Raw genomic sequence first — 15,007 nt, 5'->3', positions numbered from 1 at the left:
CATAGTGAACGCTCTAGTATGTATCTACCTGACTATAAATGAAATTCAGCTGAGGAAATTTCCAATAATTCAGATTTCTTTTGTAAGATCAAACATGTATCACCAGCAACTGAGCAAATATTTGGATCCCCTATCCAAAGCATTTTCCATCCATCTGGATCTCAGGAATTATAGTCTTTGAAAGAACAGCACTCCAAAGTTGGGTCAACTTCAATATCAGTATGATATAGATAAACACAGATCTTATTTCCCTAATCTTCTAATATTGTTTCACTCTAGATGAAGGTGAACTCTGTCCCTTTGCTTAACTGTAGATAGGAATCTAACTGCTGAACTGGAAGTACAAGAGGTTTTTAATATATGGCAATTGGACACAGGCTATTTCCATGAGGGGGCTGTGTATTTATCTGTGTAAGAAGAAAAGGCAGAAAATAGGACATGATGATTTTTTTTTTCCAAGATGCATAAAAGCAGTAGAAGCAATGAAGATGACATTTGTCAATCAATGAACAAAAGATTCAGAAGTATTTGACACCTGAAAAAATTTCCATGACTTAGTATGGAAGGAATGATCAGGAAATAATTAAAATAGATACACCAAAATTGACTTTACAGGGAAACTGTACAGTAGCTCAAACTACCTGCTTCCGTTTTGAATACTTTTGAAATATTACTGAGGTATTGTAAGAGCATTGAAACATTGGCAATTTTTTGGCATGCCAACAGATCTCAAAACATCCTTCAAAAAGGAAACATGAGTAACCTGATTATTTTTTCTTTATCCTTTTAAGGTAGTGAGCACACAACATGCAACAGTTGCATTCCATTGCAATCTTCTACAGTAATTTAAAGCAATGGTCTCTACTGGCTGTCACACCAACTTGATCAAATGCCAGTCCACCTCTTACAGAGTATAATTTGTTTTGTCAGGTATGTCAGCATAAAAGATTAGTGTGTTACATGTCCACACACTTAGTGCTCAAGAGAGTCCTTGGCTTATACTTAGCCTAGGATCTGTTTAGCTTACAAGATTGAACTGGACAAATCCCAAGAACATCATGGCTACAAAATACTAGGATTCAAGGAGAATAAACAGTTTTCTAAATCAATTTCGGAAATTAAAAATACTTCATTTAACATTGACCTACATTTACTTTAAAATAATATCTCTTTTTTTTTCATTCAATAATATTCTTTTTTTTTTCACAAGCCCACATGGGTTAAATTTACAATTTGATAATAAAAGTGTGCAGTAAATTATTTTTTATGTGGCTATTAACTGATAGTCTTTATACTAACATCCACCATATTAATATACTGATAATCTCAGTAATCTGCATCTCCTATGGATATTGATGGCACCATCTGGAATTACAGTAATTCCACATGTCTCTCAGCAAATAAGAAAATTAATATTCAGCAATGATTTTACAACTAATGGGATGTGTAAGAGTAAGGCATGTCATACTGTAATGCACATAAACTCATGCCTCTGTTGATCACAGTCCAAGGGATAATGCAATTACTTACAAAGTCAGTTTTGCTGTGAATAGATACAGCCTGTATGTATAGATATCTATAGATACATACAGATGCTGTAACTTAAACAAATAAATAAAGGCCTATAAATAAAGGCTTTCTACAAAGATGAGTACACAGAGAGAATACAGCTCTAAGAGACAGAAGACATCTATAGACAAATCAGAATGGAAAATGCATAATTAACTGTTCTAGAAAGAAGTACTCTGGGTTTTCACGTTTTCATTTGGTAAATTTGACTTTCATTAATACAATTTCTCTGTGAGTTATTTTAGAAAACTTCTTTTCATGGGTTTTATCTTGCATAGATGTATTCATGCAGTTGAATGGTAGAGAGGAAATGAATGCATGAAGAGCTAATTATAGGTGTAACTAACAGCTTCACTGGTGCCATAAATAAAAGAATAGGATCTGAATTACAGTGCTTGGGCAAAAAAAGTTACTGAGCTTTTTAAAAATAATATCAGCAAGCAAACACCTTTCAAGGAAACACTAGACTGAAAAGACAGAATTACTCCACAGTAGCGGCCAGAGGTTGTGTTTTTAATGATGAAGTACCTTGATACTCTACACACTGACCTGAAAACTTGTGAAATACAGTGTAATTGGCAAAAAGCTGTCATTTCAAACCCAAAAGAATGCTAAATGCCATTGTTTCACACTAGAGGTCACCCCCAGTAAGAAAATATAATTGTAGCATCTTGTATTTTTTGCCTGCAGCTGGTACAATATTGAAAGAGTGTCCTTTGTCATAGAAATGTAGGAATGAAGGATTTTTTTTTTTTTTTGGTGTGCTAAACACCAATTCAGTTGAGTAAAAGGAAACCTTATTAAACAGGGTTCACTTTTCATTATTATACAGAACCTGTCTATTACTCCTCATACGGAAAAAGCTTTTGTTAAAGAAACCAGATATTTGACTTTAGGGATTGTCTGTCAATGAACAATATAATGATATTTCAGTTGAAGAAATGTTGTATTACTCATGATATTTTTGATTTTTTTTTTACTTTATTGATGAGGGTCAGCATTGTTGTTTAGGCACAGCAGCACATGAACACAAAATGTTAGACAATAATTTGCATTTGAGAAAAAATAGAATCTCTATAGTACTCAACTGAGTATATCTTTATTACTACTCATAATTAGAATTTTAAAAATATATGTCACTGCAAATATTAATATTAAAGATTTAGGAGGATTTGAAAAAGAAAGAACTTAATATTAGGTTGATGTTAAGATCAAGATACAGCCACAGTAATTATTTGCATGTATCATTACTGTATATGTGATCTTTCAGTTCTACCCAGGATTTAAAAAATTAATGTTTGAAAAATGGTTAGAGAGACAAAGGTTAGAAATGCTATATTTATTTATTAGTATCTGTACAACCAGAATATAATTAAGAAATTAAGATATAATTGAATATCATTAAGAAACATTTTTAGCTCCTCTGTTGCTTTATAAAAAGGACAGGTATTCATTGACAAAGACATAAATCATTATCATTTTGTCACCAGAGCTTAAAAATTTACTTCTTATCAGTTTTTGCTCCATTTCTTCAATTTCTTCTGTAAGGCACTCTTATTCACAGGAGAGATGTAGCTAAAAGTTAAGTGAAAAAGCCAACTGCACCAAATGAAAAGGAACTGACAGGATCAGGCCACTTCACTGGGTTTTGCTTACTGTATTCTGAATACCTTAAAATTTTACATATGACAAAGCACCTTGAATAGCCAATGAACCATAACAATTACCATTCCCTGGAATACTCTAGAAAATAATCCCTTCTGGCTTGCCCAGATTTTCCTACTTTCTTTGTATAGGGTGCTTCCTGCCCAAAATAGACACCATGTTGCACCTCTGGAATGCTGTGTGATAATACCCTACATCACACAGCATGCAGTTCATTTCTACAGCTAAACACCTACAGCAAGCTTTGGGGAACAGCAAGAACAAAGCAAAAAAATGTATCAACATTGTGCTCCAGACAAATGTACAGTCACTATAGAAATGTACATACACTCATGTATACCATCTTATGTTTCTTAGCACAAGTGTTCTTTTATTCCTGTCAGCTCATGAATGTCCTAATGTAGGACAAATTTCTATCATTTAGATTTTATGTGATGTGAAATAAATTAATAAATTTTATTTTTCTCTTTATATGGCAAAGGATGTCAGTATTCTTCAACAGATTTTTATTTAATTCCAAAAGAAATCATTATACCAATATGACATGACAAAGAATTAAAACTTTTGTTTTATCTTATGGGAGTTTGGGTAGAAAACAGTATTTGGAAAGAAATTTTTAGGAAAAAAATCAAAAAACCTCAAACCTAGTTTACAAGGTCCGTAAGCCCGAAGGGATTTATAAAAATAAAAGCATATGAAGAGACAGACTTTAAAGATAAAAAAACCCCAAAGAGATGAAAAGTAAGAATGTACTAAAAATCATACTCTTTTATTCAGTTACTTCACATCTTTCAAAAGTGTGCTTACATATCCATTATCTCAATTATAGAAATCATCTGGACTATTGTAACTCTTTTGTAATGGTCATCTGGACTAAAGTAACTCTTTTTTCTACTCATTGGTATGTTTACAGAAACTTAATTCCTTGCTTTCCTTTTTAGAGAGTTGATGGGTATTTCAAAATCTTGTTTGAGACCAACATGAAGCCTAGTTTTAGCTATTTTTTTTTAATAAAAGACCGACTTTCAGTCAAAGATAATATAAATAAGAACTGCAACTTAATTGCAGTTAGAAGAACAGTTATCAGCTTTACAAGTGCCTATGAGAGCAGGAAGGAGAATGAAGGCAGACATTCCTAATTAGTCTGTGAGTAGTAGAATTAAATTCATTTTTTATTAAAAGGATTTGAAAATTTTTGCAAGATTTGGGAGGAAAGGGGAGGGAACCAACAAACAAAAAATTAAACTAAAAGAAAACTCAAGAAATATTTCATCCCAGTGTTTATTCTAATATAAGTTTAATTTCACGCAATATATATCATCCAGTAATGTCTTGCAAAATCTTTGAATCATGCAAGCATATTTATAAATACTTGACATGGGGGTTTTTTGCTCTTGAGACTGAGAAGTCAGAAGAATCTGACAGAATAGGTTAGCAGCTCAGCCATCCCAGAGTACATAGCTATGAGCTGAGCTATAAGAATATAGATACATACAGATGCTCCAGTAAAGTTTACTATCTCAAACACCAAATTTAGTTCTGACTGGGGATGAGATTGATTCTATTCCCTCCAGAATTTTCAGTAAAGGTGGATTTTTGCATGCCAAAAATATCCCACAAGCATTGTTACCTCATTTGCTAAAAATGCCTAAGCAACTTTGCATAATGGGCACACAATACAAATATTTGAGCCAGAAATGACTTATAGATACTATCCTTTATATACCAAAACCAATATTACAAGATACGCATATGGAATAAAATGTTTATCAAGCTATTATGCATGAGAATCAGTGGCTGATATGTCTTCTACAAGAGAATCAACCAGCTTATATGGTTTCAGCAAGAATTACCTTGAAATAATCAGTCTGTGGTTCTTCATGTCTGTCATTTTAAGGTCTAAACAGAAACAAAGTAGTCAGCAAAGTAAGATTATATGAAGTCTTACTTTTTAATTATTTATCTTCTACATATATTCTTGGTTCTGACAAGAGAAAATAATTACACTCAACCTGAGAAATTCCAGAAATTCTGAAATCCAAATGTTTTGGTGGGTCTAAAGGCCAAGTATGATATCCAAGCTTACAAAACACAAAAAAACTGTGTCCTTGCTTCTCTTTCTCTGCAGGAGCATAGGCATCTTTTCTGTTTCATTTTGATGATTCAGTCACCAGCTCTAGCACCAGCAATGTGGTGTAGGAAGCTGCACTGTTGCAACTGTACCCTGTCATTGTCATGAGTCTGATGTGACTACTCTGCCAGTGCAACTGTCTCACTTCTGGTACCAAGCTTCCTCACAGAAACGTAGTCACCAGCTCCTCCAAAGAGCTGAACTGCACAGCCCAGGAATTCTCTGGCAGCCGGTAGAAGGCAAGTGTGAAGACACCTGGGTATCATGCAACTCCAGGAAACAGCCTGACCTTGGGAGCTCTGCCTACACACAATCCATTTTTACTTACCAGCTTCAAGAACCACCTTTATAATTTATACCTAAAAAATATGTATGCTTGCTTGTGTGTGTATATGTGCACACACACACACACACACACACACACATATATATATATATATATATATATATATATATATATAAAACATCCAGACATACAACATATCAGCCCTGGGATGACTAAGGCCTTCTTGCATGTACTATTGCCTTTCTGGAAGAGGTTATAGACGGTCTGGAAGATAAGACTAACATGGAATGACTTCTCTGGCAGAAATCTTGTTACAGCAAGAGAAGGGCACAGAATGAATCAGCTCTTCCAGATGGTCTGAAGAAACCAATATATGAGAAGGAGAGAGAAAAATACAGTGGCAGAAAAGCTCAGGCAGAGAGGAAAAATAAGCACCTTTCACCTTCTTCCTGACACAAAGCAGCAGCTGAAGGACAGTGTCTGGTGACAGGGAAGAAGAGAACCACAAGCAGTACAGTTGAGACCATCTAGGAATTCAAATGATAACAATAATTCCTATGATAGGAATGGCAGCTGTTAGTGTTTATTCTATGAAATAATTCACTTAATGTGCAACTTGTTAAAAAACTAGTCCAGAAGTGGAGTTTGGGTCCTGGAGCACTGGAACAGCTTGCCCAGAGAGTTTGTGGAGTCTCCTTCTCTGGAGATATTTAAGAACCATATGGACACAACCCTGAATAACATGTTCTAGGGAACCTTGTTTAAGCAAGGAAGTTGTTCTAGATGAACTTCAGTGGTCCCTTCCAATCCTACGTATTCTATTACTCTGTAACAGTGTAAACCTGAGGTGGAAGAAAAAGGTAAGGTAAGGTAAGACAGGAGGGAATTGGGTTGAGTTGAATCAAAGTGCAAAGAAAACCAAGTGGCAGACTCCTATGAAGACAGGCTAAGAGAGCTGAGGCTGTTCTCAGAGAAGAGAAGGCTCCAGGGAGACCTTGTAGAAACCTTACAGTATCTAAAGCACACCAGAGAGCTGGAGATGGACTTTTGACAAGGGCATGTAGTGACAGTACAGGGGCCAATGGCTTTAAACTGAAAGACAGTACATGTAGATTGGACACCAGCAAGAAATTCTTTATTTTAAGTGTGGAGAGGCACTGAAACACATTGCCCAGAAAAAGTGTGGATGCCCCATCTTTGTAAGAGTTCAAGGCCAGGCTGGATGAGGCTCTGACCCAGCTGGCCTAGTGACAATTATCCCTGCCCATGGCAGAGGGATTGGAACTTGATGATCTTTAAGGTCCCTTCCAACACAAACTATGCTGTGATTCTGTGCTCGTCACTGCTGAAAACTAAAGTGCCTATATCTTCAATCCAATATGAAAAACATGCTCTGTGAAATCTAGGATGCCTTACAAGACCAGCTAATAACATACTGAAACTGCAGAAGTATAATTAGTATGCACAATTAGTATGCACAAAAACCAGTTAGCAAAGCATGAAAGAGAAAACACTCAAAAGACAGACCACTTTTCACTTGTAAGTGAAAAAAAAATAGAAAAAGATTAAAAATATGATCTTTCCTTAAGGAAAGGATGTAGAAGAGGAAAACTAAGGTGCTGCATCCCCGATCTCGAGACATACAGTGTCTCATACCAATGTATCTTTTCAATACTTCTCAAGCCTAATTTTCACGTTTGTTTTTCAAACCATGGTGTAGAATATAATGTGGCAGTATTTGATTTAGGGAGGTCAAAAAATCTTCAACCCTCTCTACAACTGTTTTTATAGAGAAACATTAAAATGGCTGGTTTCCTTTGCAGTAGAAATTGTGAAACTGACTAAAGTACCAGTAGCAAACCAACATAACACATACACCCTTTGACTTCTCAGCTTCATCTCTTTAATTTACCTTGCTGTTTGACAGGTAGTTTTAAAAATAATGTTAATATATTACACTGTTCTTGTGGAACTATACTACACTATGTGGGAGTTTTCTGCTGCTCTAGTCCTGGTTGATGGCTCAAAAATCAAACATTCATGGAAGACGTTCTAGTGGTTTCAAAGCAGAAAAAATTATATTCTGTATTTCAGTCCTTTGGAAGAGTACAGAAACAGCAGTAGAATATCATTACAGCAGATGCCAGCGTGGTTGTGTAGAAGGAGGAAAGCACAACAGCAGACAACAGCAGTTTAGAACCCAAGTATTTGCCCTTTCAAATTAAAGCTCTAAAGAAGGTGCTTAACAGATTACTGCTGAGCTCTTGAACAGCAGCAGTCTGATTTACAGCCAGAACTCACATGCCTTTACATTATTTTAACTTGGGGAAAGTAAGCCGTGGCACAGAGCTAGACTGAGTAACCAGGAACAAGACTCTCATGCTGGTTTTGCCACATGGAGTATGTGTGTTTGACAATTCCTTTAACTGCTTTTAGAAGTCTATCTGAGACTTAATGCTTAACCTTCATGCAAATATCCTGACCTTGTTGACCACAACACATTTACCCTTGGGTTTATATCTAATTTTATTTAAAATTACTAAGGGATTTATTTAGTTCAGACATATAAATAAATAATCATTATTTTCTTTTATTTGTTGTATTTGTGCATGTTCCAACAACTGTTTTTCACCAACACTCCCCTAATGACCTGTCCTGACTAAGAAACCAAAATACTGCAGAAAAATGCCAATAGGAAAAAAAAAAAAAAGTTTGGTAGAAATTCAGAAACATGATAGATTTAGGGTGTAATTACATGCATTTCAAACTCTGATGTCCCTTTTACCTTTTGTTCTTCCCTTTGTCTTTGTTCTCTCCATACTTCCAGCTATTTTTATCACTCTTCTCACTGCCAAAATGGTCTGTTCATTTAGAAACCAACATGCATCTATCTGACCCCATTCCAGAGTCCTTCTTTTGACAAGGAGCAAGAGCAAACTGTCATGGCAGACTTTAAAGTCATCAGCAGGAAGAAGAAACAAACAGATTTGAGCCCTATTTCACTGGAAACCATCACCCCTTTAACATTCATGTTTGCCATGCCAGTACAGCATCTTGAAGTCCAAACCAGCCTCAGATTCAAGCTTTGTCTTTAATTTAAAATCATTTTTACTACAAACTAGTAGACAGGATATTTTAGAACATCTAGAGTGAAGGATAACCAGGGTTTATACAATAATAATAATAATGATAATGAATGATAATGATAATAATGATAATAATAATAATAATAATAATAATAATAATAATAATAATAATAATAATAATAATAATAATAATAATAATAATAATAATAATAAATAATAATAATAAGGCAGCATTGGGATTCTATTCAGTTGCTATATTTGTTTGAACCAATCCCTTTCCCTCCATATAAACTAAAAAGCAAACAAGAAGTAAGAATTCCCCCCAAATAAAGTCCAACTATATTATCATACAGTTTTTAACTCATAGCAAGTCATATTCACATGTAAGTTTACAGATCTAGGTAATAACAGGAATATGTTTGATCCTTAAACTAGTATTTAAAAATCAAAACCTTAGCTTAAAATTATTTTACTTTTTATGTATGTATGCAAAGTTACAAATGTCATCTGGTTTCTATTATTCTACTTTCTAAGGATTTTTTTTTTAATTTAAAGGGGCAAAAAACCATCTTGTAGCTCACTGAAATACAATAAATGTAAGGTCTTCATTCACTGAAAGACACTTAGGAAACAAGAACTGTTCATTCAGCATCTTTTCAGATTTTACCTAAAACATTTTAAAAGTACAATATGCTATCCAGTTGCACTATATATCTTCAAGACAGCCTTCATTCCTGCCACCATGTCATAGTGTAGATTTTGGCAAGGAAGGAGAACACCTTTGCATTCTCTTTGCAGAGCTCAACAGCTTTAACAGTCTGTTTAGAGAGACAAAGCAGAGGAAAAGGGAATATATATGTCTGTGATTGATCCTAATTATTCTTAACTCCTTGACAGTAGGCAAAGGGTAGAGAGTTTCAAGTAACACCAGCCAGAAAAGAACAAATAAAGTTTATGTAAAAGCTATGTCTGAAGAATTACTAAAAGGCAAAGTACAGCAAAAAAGAATTCTCTGCACTGGCAGTAGATTTATGTAGTTAGTCGTGGTTGTTTCCCAGACTGTCACACATTAGTAAGCTAAATATCCTAAGGCTGACTTGAATGTCATGAACTTTCAAGTAGGGGTGAGGAGAAAATAAGGTAATGTCATCTCTTTACACTTAACATCTTTGTTTTGACTGTTTAGGATAGTCCAAGACCAAATTTCAAATTTTTATCTATAGCTAGAAGTAAATAAACTTTTCTTCTTGTTTCCTCATATCCTCAGTGAAAAACTGTTTTCTATTTAATACCTATTCTCAGGAACCAAAGCCTGAGGTAAACATTGAACTATCATCACTTTGTGACAAAACAGCAAGGACTGGCAATGCTCCAAAACCATTACTAGAAAGTGTTCCCCCTGAATGAAAGGCTTACAGTTTTATTCAAAACAAACCAAACAGGGCTTTGCACATCCTCAAGATTTTTCAGACTTCAGGTATGCAGGTGAGCAAGCTCTGCTGCTCAGCTCCTTATATTTGCAGGGAAACACAATTATGTGTTCACATGTCCTTTGTCTAAACAGAAGAGCAGCACAGCCACACAGTGTTGCTATCCATTTGTGCCTCACCAAGCCTAGATTTCAAAACCCAAGGGTCATGAATCTTTAGATCAGAAATCCTTTAGACAGCAAGTCCACAGCAGAGAACACAAATGATCTTGGTTCAATCCTTTGACTTATTTCCAAAACTCAAAAATTCTTTCTTTGCAAGTTAACCCAGAAGAATATGGTAACTTAAAAGCCTTCATCACATACAAAAAAAAAAAAAAAAAAAAAAAAAAAAAAAAACCTAAGAACATTTTTAAACCAAGAAGTTCTCACATTTACCCTTTCCAGCAGCACTGTGTCTTATGTTAGATGTAAGATGTAAGCAAAAATATGTTCCTTATCTCCTCCATGACTCATCCGTGATAACTTCCTCCAGGGAGATACCTTCTGCTAATGGGCCATCAAGCTTCCCTGCATGACTGATAAAATCACATCATCCCAATGTGAGATGCTCCACCCAGGGGGATGAGCCAAATTTTCCTACGTGGATATAATCTGAGGTCTGGAGCACCACAGCCCTACCTACTGGATTCTCAAAGGACAAGAGTGATATAAGTAAGCACTGCTGGACTTCCAGAGAACAAACTGACCCTTCTACAGGATCACCACTTCAACAGAACCACATCTGTCACTCCAACAGGACTGCAACCACCATTTAATTGGCCTGACTGAGAGGGTGCCAGGTTGTATTCTGACTGTCAGTTTAAGCCGGTGCTACTGTACTATTACTTTATTTTAATTTTCCTGTTAAGTTGCAAATTCCACGTTCTGACTTGGAATTTCCTGCTGGTTTGCTTTCAAATTAATACATGCTGGTAGACTTGCAGCATAAACTAGAAAACAGGCATATTTTATAACAGATTAGAGTTAAATAGAGATACACCAAGTTTGGGTAATATCTTCATTTTCCTGAGACCAAAGAACAGCTCATATACATTTATTTTACTTCCATTACAAGCCAATCCTTCGATTTTTATGCAAAAGCCGCCTCAGCTGATTTACTTAGCAGTGTACAAGTAACTTCACTTGTTTTCTCTGCAATGAACACAAGTTCAAACAGCAAATCCTCCTTCCTTTCATAGAAACTCAACATCTCTCAAGCAAAGCCTCAATCTTTCTTTGGTCACTCAGAGTGCACCACGGTAATGAATCCACAATAGTCTGTATTTAAATTGGCTGCTGTCCCTCATGTTTCCCTTAGTCTAGAGAAAGATTTATAAAATTCAGTTTCCAGGTGCTCCTACAGTCACATTATTGTGGTGAGTAGCAAGCCACTTAAAATAAGAAACCAGATAGATTAGAAAAAAGAGGACACAGCCGGCAAAAATATTGACATGATTCTGGATTTCCGTGGGAATTAAGTCTCCAACTTTGGTTGAATATCAATACAATTTTGGGCCTCTATTCCCATATTCTGCACTGCAGATCCTTTCCATAATCTACTTGGAGAGTGTATCTGTCCACCTGCAGCACACTTTCAGTTAACCATATGCTAATCAAATATTGATTATGCATATTTAAGATCATTTTGTCAAATGAGCACAAAAGAGTAAAAAATTAAGTAGGGAGGAAAATCACTTGAGGAATTTTATCCCAAGCACAACACAATTCTACATTTAAAATACAAGCAAATATTTATTTCTATTTGTGAAATAGGTATTTGATCTTTATAAAAAAGAAGGAAAATTAGTGACATAAAATGTCAGTTCTAGAGAATTATAACAAGTTGAAAGACTACAAATTCCATTCAATGAAGTTTGTTTAAAATACAGTACCACTTCTAATGCCACAAATTTCTTTCTAAGATTAAACATCCTTTCAACATCATCTTAAAGAAATATTTCTTGAAACTCTATTATTGTTTTATAAGAGTTTAGTTATGTGTTATGCACAAAATCTCCCAAATTAAGGAGAAATTACCTCTGTGTAATGGGTCAGGAGTGGCCTATAGATCAATTTAAGAAAAAGTATTTAACATCAGCCACAAATACATATAATATGACAAACCATATTACATGTGAGGGTTATATTTCTGGCTTGTATTTTCATGTTTGAAACAAGAAATCCAGTCATGGATGTAACAAAGATAGTTTTACCATTGAATTAAATTCAGTATTGAATTAAAAATACATTTCTTCAGTTCTGATTGCCTAGAATGTATCAGACTGAAGGAAATCACCAGAAAAAATAGAATAGTTATTATAGCTAATTATGTATTTCTAATAACAAAAACAACATATTATGATTTTGTCTCCATACTTTCTGTGCTAAAAAAATTTAAATCTCCCCAAAACTAACAATGGAAAACAAGGTCATTAAACACCAGATTCCTCTGCATTTGTCTTCAGTGAAACATTTACTATAGTGTTCAGCACATGTTGGGACGTGTTTTAGAGGCAGGCCTGCTTAAGGACTTGTGTTTCACTTCCCGACACAATTACTTGCATTATGAATCAGAGTTATAACGAAGATTAGTTGCTACATCTCAAAGCAACTGTACTGGGAAAAAGAGACAGCCCAAGAGACAGGGAATTTGGACAGCCCTACACTTGTTTATCAGACATATAGGGTCAGAAGGTACATGGTCAGAAATCACAGGATAGTTTGGTGGGTCTGACAGTGATTTTGTTGTCTCAGGTGAATTTTTGAAGTCTCTGAAGTTTGAATATTGAGAAGCAGATTTAAGAGTTAGAGGGGAAGGAAGGAGACAGACTAGAGAAAAAGAAAATATCAGAGTACATTAAACTGAGTAAGTATATAAAATACTTGCAGGTGCTTGCCTGCAATTCCTAACACATACCACATTTAAAACTACTGTAACAAGAATAGGGCAGTAACATAACTGAAGTTATGTTACTGAAGCAAAAATCTAGAAGTAAAAATCTTTTAAAATCTTTAAAGTCTTTTCAAATTATCTAAATTCAGATGGAAATTTTCCAAGGACGAAGACAAAGCTGTTGGGACATATAAGCTTTTTATCAAACAAGGTATTCATCAAGAATGGAATCTCTTAATGTTTTGGTTGTTTCCTTTGCTCTTTTCCAAAATTAGACCCAAAATGCACAGTCTCAAAATTAAAAACAAAAACTAGTTATACAAACATTTTCAAGACTCGTTCTAATTCCAGAATTTTTACAACAAAGAGAAAATGCAGTAAGTATTCATGTCCTGAGAAACTGTTAAAATGGGAATATGAAATGCCAAAAAGTGCAATGAATAATTACTAGAGAATGATCATTATATTCCAACAGTAATATTAGTTTACACTTTTCAATCACCAGACACACGTAAAATGTGACAAGTACTGACATAATAAGATTGCAATTTGCAGAGGAGTTTCTAAATGTCTTCTGAATCAGTGGGCAATGGCTTCAGCAGACATATCTGCTCATATTAATTTGCAAGGTTGCAGTATTGTAAACATTTCAAAATACAAATATCCAGAACAACCTTCAGAATTAGATACTGAAGTAAGACTTTTCTTTGTTAGAGCAGGGTTAAGTATTTAACAAAAATTCAGTATTTGCAAAAATTCTGTATCTTAGGCCTGTAAAGGAAATTTTTTTTCAGTGATTTAATGACATTTAGTGAATTCAAAAGTAAAAATGAACATCTACATTCATGCTTGTAGCTTTTATTTCAGCTTCCCTTTTATGCTGTTTTAGATTTCTTAATGACCTATTAACTTCCTGCATAATCTTTGTCAATTATCATTCTACAACTGAGCCCTAATTATTCATCAAATGGAAAATATTTTGGACAATGCATTCCTACATTTTCATGACGCATTGAGTCTCAATTTGTTTGCTTTTCGTTCTTAGCTGTTCTGCCATCATTCAGTCAAAAATTTAATCCTGATCAAGACTGATCAAAACAATTTCACATACAAATTACACTAATCAGTTAATGCCAACTTTCTTTGCTTTTCTGTCTGGTTATTGTAGTTAACCATAATACATTTTTTCCTTTTGGAACAACTGGGGACAGATAAACAACTCACAGGAGCCTTTCCAAGTGAACCCTGAAGATGTTTCTCAGAAAGAATTTATGAACAGCTTAAGCTTACTGTGTTCTTACAAAATAAGGAGGAATGTTGCCAAGCTACTAATACCCCAGGATCATGGGTGCAGACCGAACAAGACATTACATGCTTACAAAGCTGGCCTCTCTAAGACAGCAAGATGTAGCTTTTTAGTCTAAGACATTCAGGTGACTATTATTTTTACACTTTGTAGAATACTGTCTTGGTTTTAAAGACAGATGTCTGCTAGGGAAGGTGGGAGCCTCCCTTGGAATGGACAATGTAAACCCCTTCCTTCTGAATTATTATAATTTTGAATTTAAGGGGCTGTCAGGCAAAGAGATGAGAATAGGAATAACAGTCCTTTACTGGTGTGCATGATAAAGCAAACAAACAACAGCTCCGGCACTGACACCACACAGAACCCGGGCCCAGGCCCCGCCTGCTCAGCCGCGGGCGCTTTCCCTGCCGTGCAGTTCCGCTCACGGCCAGCAGGGGTGCTGCTGGCTCCCAGCGGGCGGGCAGGTGCAGAACTCCCCCGCACCTGCAGGGGGCGCTGCGGCTGCGGGAGAGCGCGATGAGGGAGGGCGGCCCGGCCGGGGAGGGAGGGAAGAGCGGCTTCGCTTCACAAGCCCCCGCGGCAGCCGATCCCGGTGCCCCA

General features: G+C 35.5%; 1 protein-coding gene across 3 annotated transcripts in view; it reads right to left on the bottom strand.

Annotated features, from left to right (window-relative positions):
- The window catches only part of LOC100221996 (TLE family member 1, transcriptional corepressor), a 164,362-nt gene that overhangs the window by 13,971 nt on the left and 135,384 nt on the right, over nucleotides 1-15,007 (bottom strand). For all 3 annotated transcript variants that reach the window (XR_012053039.1, XR_012053040.1, XR_012053041.1), the window contains one exon: nucleotides 1-15,007. This exon is cut by the window's left edge and continues 13,971 nt beyond it; it is cut by the window's right edge and continues 21,140 nt beyond it. The gene's annotated coding sequence lies outside the window, so the exon portion shown is untranslated.

This window comes from Taeniopygia guttata, chromosome Z (genome assembly GCF_048771995.1).
Source record: "Taeniopygia guttata chromosome Z, bTaeGut7.mat, whole genome shotgun sequence".
Lineage (NCBI taxonomy): Eukaryota > Metazoa > Chordata > Aves > Passeriformes > Estrildidae > Taeniopygia > Taeniopygia guttata.
The sequence above is the reverse complement of the archived record's forward strand: the minus strand, read 5'-3'. Positions and strand labels throughout refer to the sequence as shown.